Source organism: Mustela nivalis (genome assembly GCF_964662115.1).
Source record: "Mustela nivalis genome assembly, chromosome: 11".
In the NCBI taxonomy this organism is placed as follows: Eukaryota; Metazoa; Chordata; class Mammalia; order Carnivora; family Mustelidae; genus Mustela; species Mustela nivalis.
This window is the reverse complement of record NC_139030.1, coordinates 78618600-78633274: the sequence shown is the minus strand read 5'-3', so window position 1 is coordinate 78633274 and position 14675 is coordinate 78618600. Positions and strand designations below refer to the sequence as shown.

At 44.4% G+C, this 14675-nt stretch overlaps 1 long non-coding RNA gene across 2 annotated transcripts; it reads left to right on the top strand.

Annotated features, from left to right (window-relative positions):
* Positions 1 to 6895: 6895 nt before the first annotated feature.
* LOC309844470 lies at positions 6896 to 12197 on the top strand. 2 transcript variants are annotated; one of them, XR_014300720.1, is made up of 3 exons: positions 6896 to 7121; positions 10127 to 10168; positions 11092 to 12197. It is a non-coding gene; the product is annotated as an uncharacterized lncRNA (long non-coding RNA). The 2 variants fall into 2 exon arrangements; XR_014300719.1 differs by lacking the exon at positions 10127 to 10168.
* The last annotated feature ends 2478 nt before the right edge of the window (positions 12198 to 14675 follow it).

Sequence of the window (14675 nt, the reverse complement as noted above, 5' to 3'; positions counted from 1 at the left end):
ATTTTTTTTTGTCCAGAAGAGCCACATCACATCTTTTCACACTTTCTTAGCCAAATGGTCACTCGGTTATGCTTGGGTTCAAGTGCATGATGAAATACAAACTGATATGTGTCTGGAAGAGAGTCAAACATTATGCAGCTCTAATACCTACCTTGCCTTCCTCCTGCTGCTGAGTAATCGGCTGTGCAGCCCAGGGCATGGTTTCAACAGATGCTGTTGGGAATGACGAATGGAAGGATGCGTGAATGCAGAAGTGGGGTCAATACAACCCATAAGCTCAGGTGTCATGGTCTTGGAGAAGAGCACGCCAACCTGTAGAAGCAGGAGGGCACACTGTGTGGGTTCCACTGGCCAACCCTGAAACATCAGTTCTGGTTTCCAGTTCCAAACAAATTAAGACTACCCCAACCATCAGAAATAAAAATAAAAAATTATAAAATTAAGTTAAGAAAAGAATACTGCACCCATCACCATAGCACATCACAGATAATGATGGAAGGAACGCCGGATGGAAGATCACACTACAGTGGTGCTGAGTGAAAGGGGGGTACTTCCATCATATGATTTGTATACTTCTGCAAGCTTGAGCTATCTAGAATAATTTCATATTTATTTTATAAAAATTAATGATTACTTGGGGCACCTGGGTGGCTCAGTTGGTTAACGTTTGACTCCTGATATCAGTTCAAGTCTTGATCTCGGAGTCATAAGCTCAAGCCCCACACCGGGCTCTGGGCCAGGCTTGGAGCCTTCTTAGAACAAAACAAAACAAAGCAACAACAACAACAAAACTACCACCCCCTTGAATTATACAAATTATATGACTATAGAATTATAATAATATATAAGTAAATTATATATTTATTACTGAGATGACTGCATGGGAAAGGCAGTTACTTATTTTCAGATGTGGACTTTGCGATTTTAAATCCTTTCCCATCTTCACAAGGAGCTGAATTAAAGAATTGTTTAGGTACAAGTTTACTCATAGGGACCTGAATTTGTTAGACTCCACCTGACTACAAGACCCTAAGACCAAAACTAAATAGCATGCTTTGCTAGCAGCCATAACAAAATTTACTTCTGCTTGGGTTTGGTACTCTTTACACTTGTGGCTAAAAGTAAGTAACTGAAAAACTGTTAAAATGTAGAACTATAGTCTGTATTATGAAGGGAAAGACAGGGATAAAGCAGAAAAGGGAACCTGTTTACAAATGAAGAGAAGGAGCAGAACAGACAAATTTAAGGTCTGGGTCAACCTTTCTGACCCACATGCTTCCTTCTGTAAAAACAGTCCCCACAACTTACATGAGTAGACCCTCTGTATCTCATTTGTGCTGTGGAATTGCTCCCCTGGTCATTGCTGATAGCAATACCAGTAGATATAGAAGCTTAGCTCTTCCAATCTCTCCCAGGAGTTCAGAATTTAAAAGATACTAGTTATTCTCTGCTATGCATGAAAAGGGAGGACATGCTTATCAGTTAGGATTAGCCTTTAGTTGCATGTAAAAAGAAACTCAGAATAACAATGGCTTCAGTGAGATACAAATTCGTTCTTCTCAAGAAGTCTGAAGGTAGGCACTCCAGAGCCTTAAAGATAGCTCCACTTCCTCAGAAATCTTTCCAGCTTATGGAGCCACCATCTCTTTGATCCCTTCGTTCTCAAGCTCAAACTATGGTGGCCAGTTCTCTAAATGTCATATCTATTCTCCACTCAGATGGATAAAGGAAGAGAAAGACCCACCTTCTCCCTTTTAAAGAGCTCCTGGTTGGCTAGAATGCAGCCATGGGACAACATTGGCTGCAAGGGAGTCTGGGGATTAAGTAATATTTACTTCAAGTGATTTGTGTCCAGTTAAAATGGGGTGGGGGGATAGGAGACAGAGGGTACCAGGAGGGCAATTAGCATTCTCTCCAGGTCCTATAAATTCATGAGCAGTGCCAGGGGAAAAAGAGAAACCAGTCTGCAGAAAAGAAGAAAGAGGAAGAAGAGAAGATGCAGATGTGTAGAAAGAGTGAGAGACCATGGGGTTTTAGAGAGAGATAGAGAAAGAGTAGCTGCCTGGCTTCTCAAAGGCTTTCTTCTTCATTCCTACCCTATGAAGATTGACTGTGGGTTCTGTCTTTGTTTTTTGTCAGGCGCCTCTCTCTTATAATCAATTGCTCCCTTTACACTATTTTAAATGGATTTCTTTTTTTCTTTTTTTAACAATTCCCCAAAAAAGCTAAAACCAACTGTTACAAAACTCAAGGATAGAAAAGAACAGAAATAACTTCTCACATGCCCTGCTGGAGCAAAAAGAGTTCAGAAAAAGGAAGGATTCTATCAAGATGAGCAGGGAGCCAGGATTCCTCCCGGCTTTGGAGGGTGGCTAGAATTTGACACAAAACGATGGTTAGGGGACATTCATGTACCAGTGTCAATTGCAGAAAACCAAAAGTCTTAGAGCTATAACTTGGAAATTATGTGTATAAATTATTGGGAGGTTTGGAGGGACAGATTCTAGGCTGGTTTCCAGAAATGCCTCTCAGGGCATGACTAATGAATGGGCCCATGGGGGAGCTGTTGCACCTGCTGTAGTCAGAAGGGAAAGATATCAAGAAGCACCTTCTGGAATAATTGAGTTCAAGCATATACCTCTAGAACTATGGTCCAGAAAGCCATGGCCACTGTTGCTGCCACTAAGCCTCCATAACTTCAAGGCTAGTGACTGAACCTGGGATCACTGAATTTGACTTCTGCTGTTTTATTAAAAGAATATGTTTAGGAAAATGTGAGAACACTAGAAATTACAAGAAAGGTATGGTACATAATTAATATAAGTAGGAATATATAAGTGCAGAAGTTCAACAAACACAAAAGTAAATATTTCAAAAGAATGAAATATATTAAAAAGCATTATTTCATTCCACTGAGTTCTTTTTTTTTTAATATTTTATTTATTTATTTGACACAGAGAGAGAGAGATCACAAGTAGGCAGAGCAGCAGGCAGAGTGAGAGAGGGGGAAGCAGGCTCCCTGTGGAGTAGAGAGCCCAATGTGGGGCTCGATCCCAGGACCCCGAGACCATGACCTGAGCTGCAGGCAGAGGCTTAACCCACTGAGCCACCCAGGTGCCCCTCCACCGAGTTCTTTAATGTGAATTTTTGCACCTCAGAAGTGAGAGCTTTTTGCAGTGTGGATGTTTTTTTTTTTTTTTCAATGTGGATTTTGATTGATAGAGCATATTGGTTTGAAAATTATTTGTCGGGCGCCTGGGTGGCTCAGTGGGTTAAGCCGCTGCCTTCGGCTCAGGTCATGATCTCAGGGTCCTGAGATCGAGTCCTGCATCGGGCTCTCTGCTCGGCGGGGAGCCTGCTTCCTCCTCTCTCTCTCTCTGCCTGCCTCTCTGCCTACTTGTGATCTCTCTCTCTGCATTAAATAAATAAATAAATACATCTTAAAAAAAAAAAAAAAGAAAATTATTTGTCTGTTTGTATGTTGTGTATACATACACACACATATATAAGCAGATTTTAATGCCTACCACAGCCAAAGTAAATAAGGGAATCTGTGAGGTGGGGAAATGTGAATTGAGTTTAGAGAACTTAATAGATTCATGTGCTGCCGAAGCTATAAAGGTCATCAGAAACTTTTAAGTTCAACCTTATTCTTTCGCAGACGAGTAAGGAAGACTGTAAGACTCAGGGAGGCTAAGGTGACTTGTTCATGTCAGGTTGCTCTGGCAGACCATAAACTTGAATTTGGTACTTCTGACTTCTAATCAGGTTCTTTCTATTAAATTACAAGCTTGATATTTAGGTGAACCAGAAGAAGAGAAAGTTCAAAATGTCTGAAGATCTAAGCACAAGAGTGAGCTTGTCCCCTGCAGCATTTTCCCGGAGGTCGGCCAGCCACCGAGCAGCAGCCCTGCTCCTTGCAGTAGCTCTTCTGCTGGCAACAGCCTTTCTCACCGCCACAACCATGGGAGCCAGAGCCACGGAAGCTGCCACCACAAGGCGGCAGCCACAGGAGTGGCGGCAGCAGCAGACCACGGGGGTACTGCTGCAGCCACCACAGCCACCAATACAGCCACCACAGCTGCCATAACCACTTCCGCAGCCACAGCACCCCATGGTGCCAGGAAAGAAGACTCAGGAGAGGTGAGGAGGAAGACTCAGGGGACAAGGGAGGCCTGATGCTGCCTTCTGCTGGGGGAGCCCCTCATGTACCATCTTTTGGCTTGGGCTTGATCCAAGCACCTGACAAGTCCCCTGGTGGTGTTTATTTCCATGTTCCTGGACACACTTTGAAGTACCTTCGGTTTATTTCCTTAACAAAATTTGTTCTCATAAAATAGCTTACTTGAGTTCTGAATTTCTATGTTCCAATGACGTATTTACAAAAGGACTATGAGGGTCTGAAGTATTTTGCTGTCATCTTTATTTTCTGCCCAACCAATGCCGGTCTGACTCCGAAATCTTGATCTGAACTGTAAGTATTGATTCGAAATGTGACATCTCATCTTCTCAGTGTCCTCCCTGATCCCTCACATGACGGCACAAAGAGAAACATTCTGAGGCTGATGTCTCTGCTGATCAGAAGTATCAAAACATAGGCATTTCCACCCCTCCCCCCCTGCCCTGGGTCCCAGCTTCAAGGAGAAAAGTCTGGAGGCAGGGGAGGCCTCTCCCATCCTTTTTCATGTTTCCTGCTGTCCTGGGTTAGTGCTCAGCTCCTTCAAATAAACTAAAAGATATGAGGAGAGTCACTTTAACATTAGTAACAAGAAGTTAGCAAGAAGAAAACTCTGAATCACCATGACTTTGGGTCCTGGAGTCAATCAAGCCTTAGAGCTGCCGGAGCACCTCGAGCTGGGTGCAGCCTCGTAACTGTGACCGAGTAGATGCAGACAAGCCCACAGTGGGGGTCTGCAGGCCGGAAGTGCGAGCATGGCGGCGTCCCCGAGAGCATGGCGGCTTTCTACCAGGGCATAGAAAGAGGAAGGCAGGAATAATTGGAAAAACGTACTCAATACATGTTTGTATTTGTCAAATCAACCACGTATTACCTTCAAATTACAGCTGAGCGAAGTACAAGTCAATCTTGTTTGTAAGCTACAGGCCCTCCAGCAGCTGAGTGCGAGCACACGTACAAACAGCATTTCAGGGCCACGCGATGAGCCCTGTTGTAAGGGCAGGTCCCAGGCACACGCCCTCCTTGGCAGAGGAGGTCTGAGGCAGGGCGGTCAATCCTCAGTCAACACACCAGTGTCCCGTGTACCAGGGGCATCCTCCCATCTGAGCAGGAGGGATCTCTGGGCCCTGCATGTTAGGGTCCCACATACCACAAACACACAAAAATAAGTCAGCTAAAGCACACAGCGAGCCAGAGCTGAGCCCGGGAGCCCACGTTTCTGCCACGTGAGCTCACTAAGCCACTCAGGCCCCAGAGAAGTGGTGTGTCCTCAGCCCTGACACAGGAGATTGCTGCTTCTGTCACAGAGGTGTGGAGGCTGATTGCTTCAGAGCCTGTGGAAGGAGGGTTTGTGTAGGGGAAACACTTGGGCAAGAGAAAAGACAGATTGACTTGTTCCATCTTTCTCAACACAAATACAGAATATTCTTGTATAATACGGTCTCACTTCCAGTCAGGAGTGGCAAGCATCCACTGTCTTGCTTCTCCTTGGGTTCTAATGAGTCATTCCAGGGGCTCATGTGTCAGTGAGGCATTGGCAACCATTGCAGGAAGTAGCTGAACAATGTGTGCAAGATTGCACAATTCATATTCCTCTTAGATTTGTTTACGTGTCCTTCTAGACATAATGGGCCTGGAATAGCCTGTTGATGCTTTTCTTTGGCAAGGAATGGACATCAAACAGTAGACTTGTGAGTGCTTTTACCCTCTTAACATATTTGTCAAAAAATTTCATTACATGAAAACACTTTCAGCTATATTTAAAATAATTTTTATTTAAAATGTGGATATTTGTTAATTATAATTTGATTTTTCTTTTAATTTTGTAGATAATTTTGCGGAGTTGTTTTTTTTTTTTTCCAGGAAACTTACCTTTTGAACATGTGAAAAGTACTTCAAAATTGTTTTACTTTTGCAATTCCTGTATTTTGTTCTTTTGATAAAATATATTCAAATTTTGTATAGTTTAAATACTGTGACATTTCATTTGCAATCCTCTAGACCATTCTTACCAATAGACCACAAAGCATTTGTTAAATCATTGTTATTATAAATACTTAGTTAGTGAATGAAAGTAAGGGAAAACATTCTGGGATAAAGATACAATAACTTAGGGACGCCTGGGTGGCTCAGTGGGTTAAGCAGCTGCCTTCGGCTCAGGTCATGATCCCAGCGTCCTGGGATCGAGTCCCACATCTGGCTCCTTGCTCCGCAGGGAGCCTGCTTCTCCCTCTGACTCTGCCTGCCATTCTGTCTGCCTGTGCTCGCTCTCTCCCCGCCTCTTCTCTCCGATAAATAAATAAACTCTTTAAAAAAAAAAAAAAGATACAATAACTTAAGATTATGTGTATCTCTATTTTATGACTCATCCAAACAGCCTGACCCATCAACAAAATACCCAACCATAATGCAATAGTGATTAAATTCATTTGACTTTGATATTTTGCCAAAAATTGCAGATTTACATGTATTTTTTCCTTTGGCTGTTATAAAGGTATATTTGACAAGGCAGAAGGATAGAGCATATTTTAACAATCTGCTAGTCTGATTTATCACTTTTTAATATTGATACATGCAGTCTGCAGGCTTTCATTTTTATTCACATCTTGGCCCTGCAAATGTTAGGGCTGGGCCTGCATGCAAACACAAGTGGACGGCTTCCACCAGCTTGCAGTGTTGGCGGAGCAGGGAGGAGCTGGGTGGAGATCAGTTAGCAAGGAAGGGGCCACACTCCAGAGAGGCTTGGAAACTACTCTTGGCCCTTTGCATCCATCCTGTGGGTGACTGGCAACCTTGAAAGTTCAGGCACAGGAGGAAGAAGTTCCAGCAGTCCAGGGACCAGTGAGTTGCTCTTCCCACTGGGCCATCAGTTATGATGCTTAGAACCATGTCTTCTGGGAGGGAAGCCCCAAGACGCTATTCCACGTCAATCAAAGGATGGGAGGTAGGCCTTGAACAGGTCCATGTCAAGTCTTACTTTCATAGAGAGTTACCCTCTTTTAGAAAAGTCGGGGCTGGTTATTGTTCTTCCGAAAATCACCTGAGATAAAATAATAACAATAATAGAAAAGAGAGCACCTTCTTTAAAATGGAAAACCTGGTCACTCATTCTGTTGTTCATGGGATGTTTACCTTTGGAGGGGATGTTGTTGGATGTGAAATTGGGAGAGGATCCTGAGGTATTAGGGAAAAGCACGGGAGGTGAGAGTCAGTCCCCTGCAGATGTTTGGCTTATGCAGATCCCTCTAGCTTCAAGTGACTTCCTCACAAATAATTCTTCCTGTCTAATGTTACCATTATGTAACATTTTCCTGATCTAATATCCCATTCCACATTTCACTGAGAACAGTACTCACTGAAAATAAACATGATTAATTTAATGGGATCCCGATTTTAGTCCACCATCAACATGAACCTTGGCATTCATCTCCCTAAAATGCTCGACTCTGCCCCCATAGACTCAACTCAGAGCCATACAATAGGAAGTGGTCAAGCCCTTGCTCTCTCCTCCTTCCTACCCCAGAGGAAAGAGGACTGTTCATCTGAGGGAAGGACATGGATTAGGGTGAAGGGAAAGTTTGAAGACACATGTGATTCTTTTGGAGTTTTGCATCTTCTCTAGGGCATAGCAGTAATAAAAGCTTCCAGGAAAAATTTTGAGTAGCAATTCTAACAGTCATTTGTTAATGTATCAGCCAGAAATGATCACAAGTGAAATGACAGGGAGTTGTTTTGCCCATGGAGGTAGTTTTCCATATAGTTGCTAATCCAGTAGCCATCATCATTTAGGAGTATTTGACCTTGCAGTTTTGTGCAAGGATGTTCACTGATTAATTCGATTCCTTCGGCAGATACGGACTGAGAATCTACTGAATCTACTGTGTAGGCTCTGTTCTAAGCAAATGGGACAAATCAGTGAACAAACCCAACACAGATTCCTGCCCCACGAAAGCTTCCACATTCATGGATAGAAACAGAACATAAATATAATGGATAAATATTGAGTACATTAGAAAGCAATAATTTCTTTTTTTTTTTTAAGATTTTATTTATTTATTTGACAGAGAGAGATCACAAGTAGGCAGAGAGGCAGGCAGAGAGAGAGAGGAGGAAGCAGGCTCCCTGTTGAGCAGAGAGCCCGATGCGGGACTCGATCCCAGGACCCTGAGATCATGACCTGAGCCGAAGGCAGCGGCTTAACCCACTGAGCCACCCCGGCGCCCAGAAAGCAATAATTTCTAGGGTGCCTGAGTGGCTCAGTCAGTTGAGTGTCTGCCTTTGGCTCCAGTCATGATCCCAGGGTCCTGGGATCGAGTCCTGCATCTGGGAGGGAGTCCTTGCTCTCTCTCTCTTTGACAAATAAATAAATAAATACAATCTTTAAAAGAAAAAAGGAGAGTGCCCTTGAGCAGGTAGAGAGGGGCAGAGGGAGAGGGAGAGATAAAATCTTAAGCAGGCTCCACACTCAGCCCTCACCATAGATCCCCAAGTAGGGCTGGAGCTCACGACCCTGGGATCATGACCTGAGATGAAACCAAAAGTCAAATGCTTAACTGACTGAGCCACCCAGGTGTCCCTCATGCAGACTTTTAAAAATGAGATATATGTATAGAACACACATTGAAAAATATCTAAGACAAATTAAGAGGGAAAAAACTAGTTACAGAACACTGTGAACTCATTTAAAAAAGTATGTGCGTGCGTGTGTGTGTGTGTGTGTGTGTACCCAGAAATAATGGAAAAGACATACATGAAAACATGCTTCTGCACAACTCCCATCTCCCCACGACCCAAACTGTGGCGGACACACTACGTAGGTCACTTTGTCCCTGATGGGTTTTTCCAAGCCCGGCTCTCATTGAGAGCAACACTTTCTACAGGGCTCCCTGTTTCAGCTCTCCTCCTCACCCACTGAGTTTTTAATCCTCTCTCTCTTCTATTCCCATATTCTAAATATTTTGTATAAAGAGGAGACTTTTCGGGGTGTCTGACCTACCATCCTACCAGAAATGGAAGTGATCTGTAGAATTTTTTAAGAAAGGTGTAGAAAGCTGACATTAATGTGAAAAACAACAATTAGATTGGTTCATTCCGTTATCTGTTCTTGAAAGGGATGTATGGACAACTGGATGACACATCATGGGGAAAGAATTCTTTGCCTAGCAAAATGTGAGGAGAGACCCTCAGGAAAACTGGCAGAGCCCTCCAGCACAGAGAATGTTGTGAGGAAAAACACGCCAACAGCCCTGTAATCAACATTTGAGTCATTTGCTGTTCTAGAAATTAGCACATAGTTGGATTGATAACCTATGTTTCATTAACTCTAAAACAAAGTAATTTATATGCATAATTTTTAGCTCCTTTTTTTTTTTTAAGATTTTATTTATTTATTTGTCATAGAGAGAGAAGCGAGAGCAAGCACAGGCAGACAGAGTGGCAGGCAGAGGCAGAGGGAGAAGCAGGCTCCCCGCCAAGCAAGGAGCCCGATGTGGGACTCGATCCCAGGACGCTGGGATCATGACCTGAGCCGAAGGCAGCCGCTTAACCAACTGAGCCACCCAGGCGTCCCTAGCTTCTTTTTTTAACCTACCAATAATTTATTTTTATTTTTACTTCAATTCCAGTATAATTAACATGCAGTGTTACATTTGTTTGAGGTGTTCAGTATAATGATTGGACTATTCTATTCTCTACAGTCCTCAGGGCTCACCACAATATTTCCCCCATTCCCCTACTCTCCTTCCCTCTGGTAACCACCAGTTTGTGCTCTAGAGTTAAGAGTCTGTTTCTTAGTTTGTCTCTTTTTTCCTTTGCTTGTTTTGTTTTTTCTTCTTTTTCAGTTTCCTTTTTAAAGATAAGGTCAGAACCACACTCATTACTAAATTATTTACTGCGACACCTTAGTTCCTATTTATAGACTCACTTCAAGTTATCTGCCCCCTGTGCTAGTTACTCCTGGATAATGAAGACTCCAGGATTCCAGTTTCAAAGGTGAGATACTGAGACTCGTAGAGGTCAAGTACTTTGCCCAAGGTCTTCCAAAGGGTGACGTAAAACAAGCTCTGACTGTTCTGTGGGGCAGCCAGCAAGGGTGGAGCCTGTCCCCGAGGTCTCACTCCTGCCCACCTCTGCTTTGGCCTGCTCTCTGCATGCTTCTCAGTCCACCCTCCCCTATCGGGATCTCCTGAAATGTTTGGCCCCAGGAAAAGGGGACCCATTTTAGGTTTGCTCTCCTGGCTTGCAGCTTGAGGGCAGAAACCGTCTCTTCCTCAGGCCCCACACCTCGCAGCTCCAGGTGACAGATGAATGGGCTGGTGGCCTGATTCACGTGGGCCCGTCTCCTTCTGAACCCAGAGCTGATAGATGAGGGGTGCAGGAGGTCATGTTTCTTACCCTGTTCCCAAGATATCATTGTGATTAGCCTGGGGTTGAAAAGTTGACCCTGCTGGCCAGGTGCCTGTCAGTGGGAAGGCTGAGTCACAGATGCCTCTGTGGCAGCCTTGTTCCCTTCATCATTCCCTGCCTATGTGGCCATTATGTAGGCTCTTGTCACAGACCTAGTGCATGTTCAGTAAGTAATTTATAATACATAATGACTGGTAACTTCTTATCCTTGTTGACATAGCTTATAACGTACTCATGACAACGTTATATGAGGTACGTTATTTCCAGATTATCTGTTTCCTTAATGTGCCAATTGTGTATTCTGCCCTTCCAGATATCTGGACTTTCTGAACACATGAAGATTAAGCAACATACAGCATTAGGATCAAGTCCCACTTTTCATGGACCAGGTATACACATGAGGCCAAATAACCAAGAACCATAGGGATCCAAGTGCTAGGGACACTCAAACACTGTCTTCCAGTTCTTTTGCTTGCTGTTTTTATGATTGATTTATTTATTTGTTTTAGGGACAGAGCATGAGCAGGAGGAGGGGGCGGAGGGAGAGAAGCAGACTCCGCCTGAGCACAGAGCCCCAACAGGGTTTCCATCCCACAACCCTGAGACCATGACCCTGAGATCCTGGTCTAAGCTGAAATCAAGAGCCAGATGCTTAACTGACTGATCCACCCAGGCATCTTATACTACATTTCATCCATCCAAGAATCATTACTTGTCTGTCTTATCCTTATAGATTCTCAAGAAAACATGTTATTTAACCTCTCTTATGGGGTGAATTGTAATTCAATTGGCCACCCGTGTGTGACCTAGCATAACTGTGCAGCTTTCTCTGTGTGTTGCAAATCTCATTGGCCACCTGTGTGTGGCCAGGCTCAACCACATGGCCTTTGTTCTATAAAAGTTAGTCTGTAAGGATTTTTTTTCCCTTATGTAACTGAGATCTTCTATAACTTAAAGCCAGTCCTCCTCCGTCCACAGAACAGGTGGAAACCATCTGGCAAAAATAAGAAATCAAAGAGCCCTACACGTGTTAACTAATAGTTTAGCCAGAGCAATTCCATTCAGTTAAACAGTGATTTTGTTGTTTATGCAGTAAAACTTAAACTGACCCTGCCCCCCTCCCCCAGGGGAACTTACTTAAAAGCAAGTCCGGGAAACCAGTAACATATGGTCGACCAGTCCCTGATAACAGAGTAAATACAAGGGCGGTTCAGGTCAGGTGGAGATAACAGCCCTAATGCAGGGATGAGTCTGGTCAGGTGGAGACATCCAATCAGTAAAGCGCACATACTGTCTCCCTAGCTACTAAGGAGTGTGGGCCCCGCCTTTTGGGCCCCAATTCTGACCAAGGTGATAGGCTAGTTCAAATAGCTACTATGGGGTGAATTGTAATTCAACTGGCCACCTGTGTGTGACCTAGCATGACTGTGCAGCTTTCTCTGTGTGTTGCAATCTCATTGGCCACCTGTGTGTGGCCAGGCTCAACCACATGGCCTTTGTTCTATAAAAGTTAGTTTGTAAGGCAGGGAGGGGTTGCCCTCTCTGTAAGAGGCAGCCCCGAACGGTCGGTTTGATTCTCGATGCTTGGCGAGAAATAAAGCTTTGCTCGACCTTCGCTTTGTATCAGTCTCGCTCCTTTGATCACGGACCTATCATTGGGGGACCTTACAGTTACCAAATTACCTCTTAGCCATTCTTTCTCTTCACCAAAACATGTTATTCTAAGTTTTATTATTATAATAATATTATTATTATTTACCCTTCCTTACTTCTTTCTGTTTGTTTCTTCAGTCTGGTCCTGCCCATTTCTCCTCTTTCCTGTTTAATTCCCTTCCCCACCTTAAAATCCCAGTGCCTTCCCAGAGCTTCCAGAACAGAATGCAGACTTAGGGTACCTAATGAGGCCCTTCCTGGTTTGCCTGTGGATTACCTCTGGCTCCCATCCTCCCCTCCCTCACCATGCTCGCCCTGCCCCAGCGCTGCCACACTCTCTCCAATAAACGCGTTCCCTCCTCAGGACTGTGTGTTCAAGGTGTGTAGCAGTTGGGACTGAATCAAGAAAAGAGAAGCCTCTGAGGCATCACAAGGAAAGGCCTGGAAGGGGGCAGGTGCTTTTAGCCTCGCAGCCATAGCTGAGCACGGGAGAATGGGGATGGACGGGTGTCAGAGAAAACCACGGATGGGCACACCTCTCAGATGTGCAAGGGCACCTGTGATGCCAAAGCTCCCATCTGCTGAGGCCCACACATTCCGCTGCGTGAAAGGAAGAAGAGCAGCCTCATCTGCCTGCAGAACATGGTTCTCAGGGGCTATGTCCCTATGTGTGTGTGTCGTGTCGGGCAGGGAGGGGGATTGCACGGCAGAGTAGGAGTTGGAAGGACCAACAGACAGAGCTACCCCTGCTGCTCTAGCCCCTCGTCTTCCAGAGGCTCTCTGTTCTCATCAAGATCCGCTCTCTCTAAGGATCCTAACAACTACTTTACGGGATCCTCTCGCTCACGTGGCCTTTCTTCTCCTGGCACTTCTTAGCACCTGAAATACATTATTGGTTCACTTGTTTATTGTCTGCATTTGACTACAGTGATAACAATTGTGGTGATCCAAACATCTCTCAGCTGGAGACCCTGAACTCCCAGTGATGTAGGTTTTGGAAAGTTGGTGAGGTCCGCAGCCAGAAGCCAAGAAAGAATTCTTGAGACGTCTTTGGGGCAAAAGGTGATTTCATTAAAACATGGGAACAGGATCCGTGGGCCGAAAGAGCTGCTACACCAGGGCTGTGAGGGGTGACTGATGATATACTTGGGAGTTGGGGGAGGTAAGGGAAAAGGGAGTTGTCCAAAAGGACTTTGATGTGATAATAAAAACTCTCTGGATCCTAGAGGCCTGGCTGCTGTCAAGCTCAGGTTGTTTTAATCCTTCTAGTAAGGAATTAACATTAAGACATTTGGGAGTTTCCTGGAGAAACGTTACACTCTGCCTGCCTCAAGCATTGGTCAATGGGCTGCAGGTTATAAGGACATTTAATTTTATCTACATTTCCTTCTATCTTTGTTTCCCACATCGCTATAGATGGATGGGTGATGTTTGGGCTCCGGAAAATTGAGGCTATGAGTCTATCAATAACCTAACTTCCAGAGATCCATAAGAATGCTTTTTTCTTGTGAACCACTAAGACATTTCTAAACCAATGGAGACTCCCCGCCTGCAGGACTGTGATCTCTGTGAGTTAACTGTTTGTTTTTCCTTCCCTTAATTTCAGGGCAGCCAGGAGAGGCTGAGGAATGTGTCAGCTTATGCTTTGTCCTCAGCTGGCCTTCTACTCTCTCATCAACACGGTGGACCCTGCACTCACATATAGACTCTGCACTCAGCGTAAACCCTACACTCCTGTGGACTCTACGCTCAGAGCTGGAGACCCTGACCTCTCAGGGGAGACCCTTCACTTGCAACTGTGCCTGGCATACAATAGAAACAGAATAAACATTGTCTCTCCACATCCCATCCTCTATTCCCAACCAAATCTAGAAGGAGAGTTTTCTCTGGATTCTGTAGGCATTAAAAATAATCATGAGCAGCTTTACAGATATGGGGAAAGCCCCATGGACCCGCTGAAAGAGGAGCATGGATTTTGAGTCCTTTCCTCTCGGTTCTCAGGAGTCATTTGGGTGGTTGCTCACATGTGAAACTGTTACATGGGCTTTGGCAGTGGTGAGTGTCCCATAGGAATGCCCTTTCAGGTCTGTAGGCCCACATCCCGTAGAGAGAGGAAGGTTGTAAGTTCTGGGTGGCACAGAGATGAAGATCGTAGCTCTGGAGTCAGGTGGCCAATTTGGACGCTGAGCACTGCATGTTCTTGGTTATGAAGCTTGGCCTGACCTCAGCCCCAATGTCTGATGCCTCCTCCTAAAGCACACAATGAGGGCACAGAGAGTGTCATCTGGTACTCTTGTTACTCTTTCTCTTTATCTAAAGTAAGGGTCAGCAAATGACAGTTCATGGTCAAGTCTGTTGTTGGCCTGGTTTTGTATGGTGCCCAAGCTCAGAATGGATTTTACATTGCAAAAGGGTTGTAAAAATAAGAAAGAAAAAATAA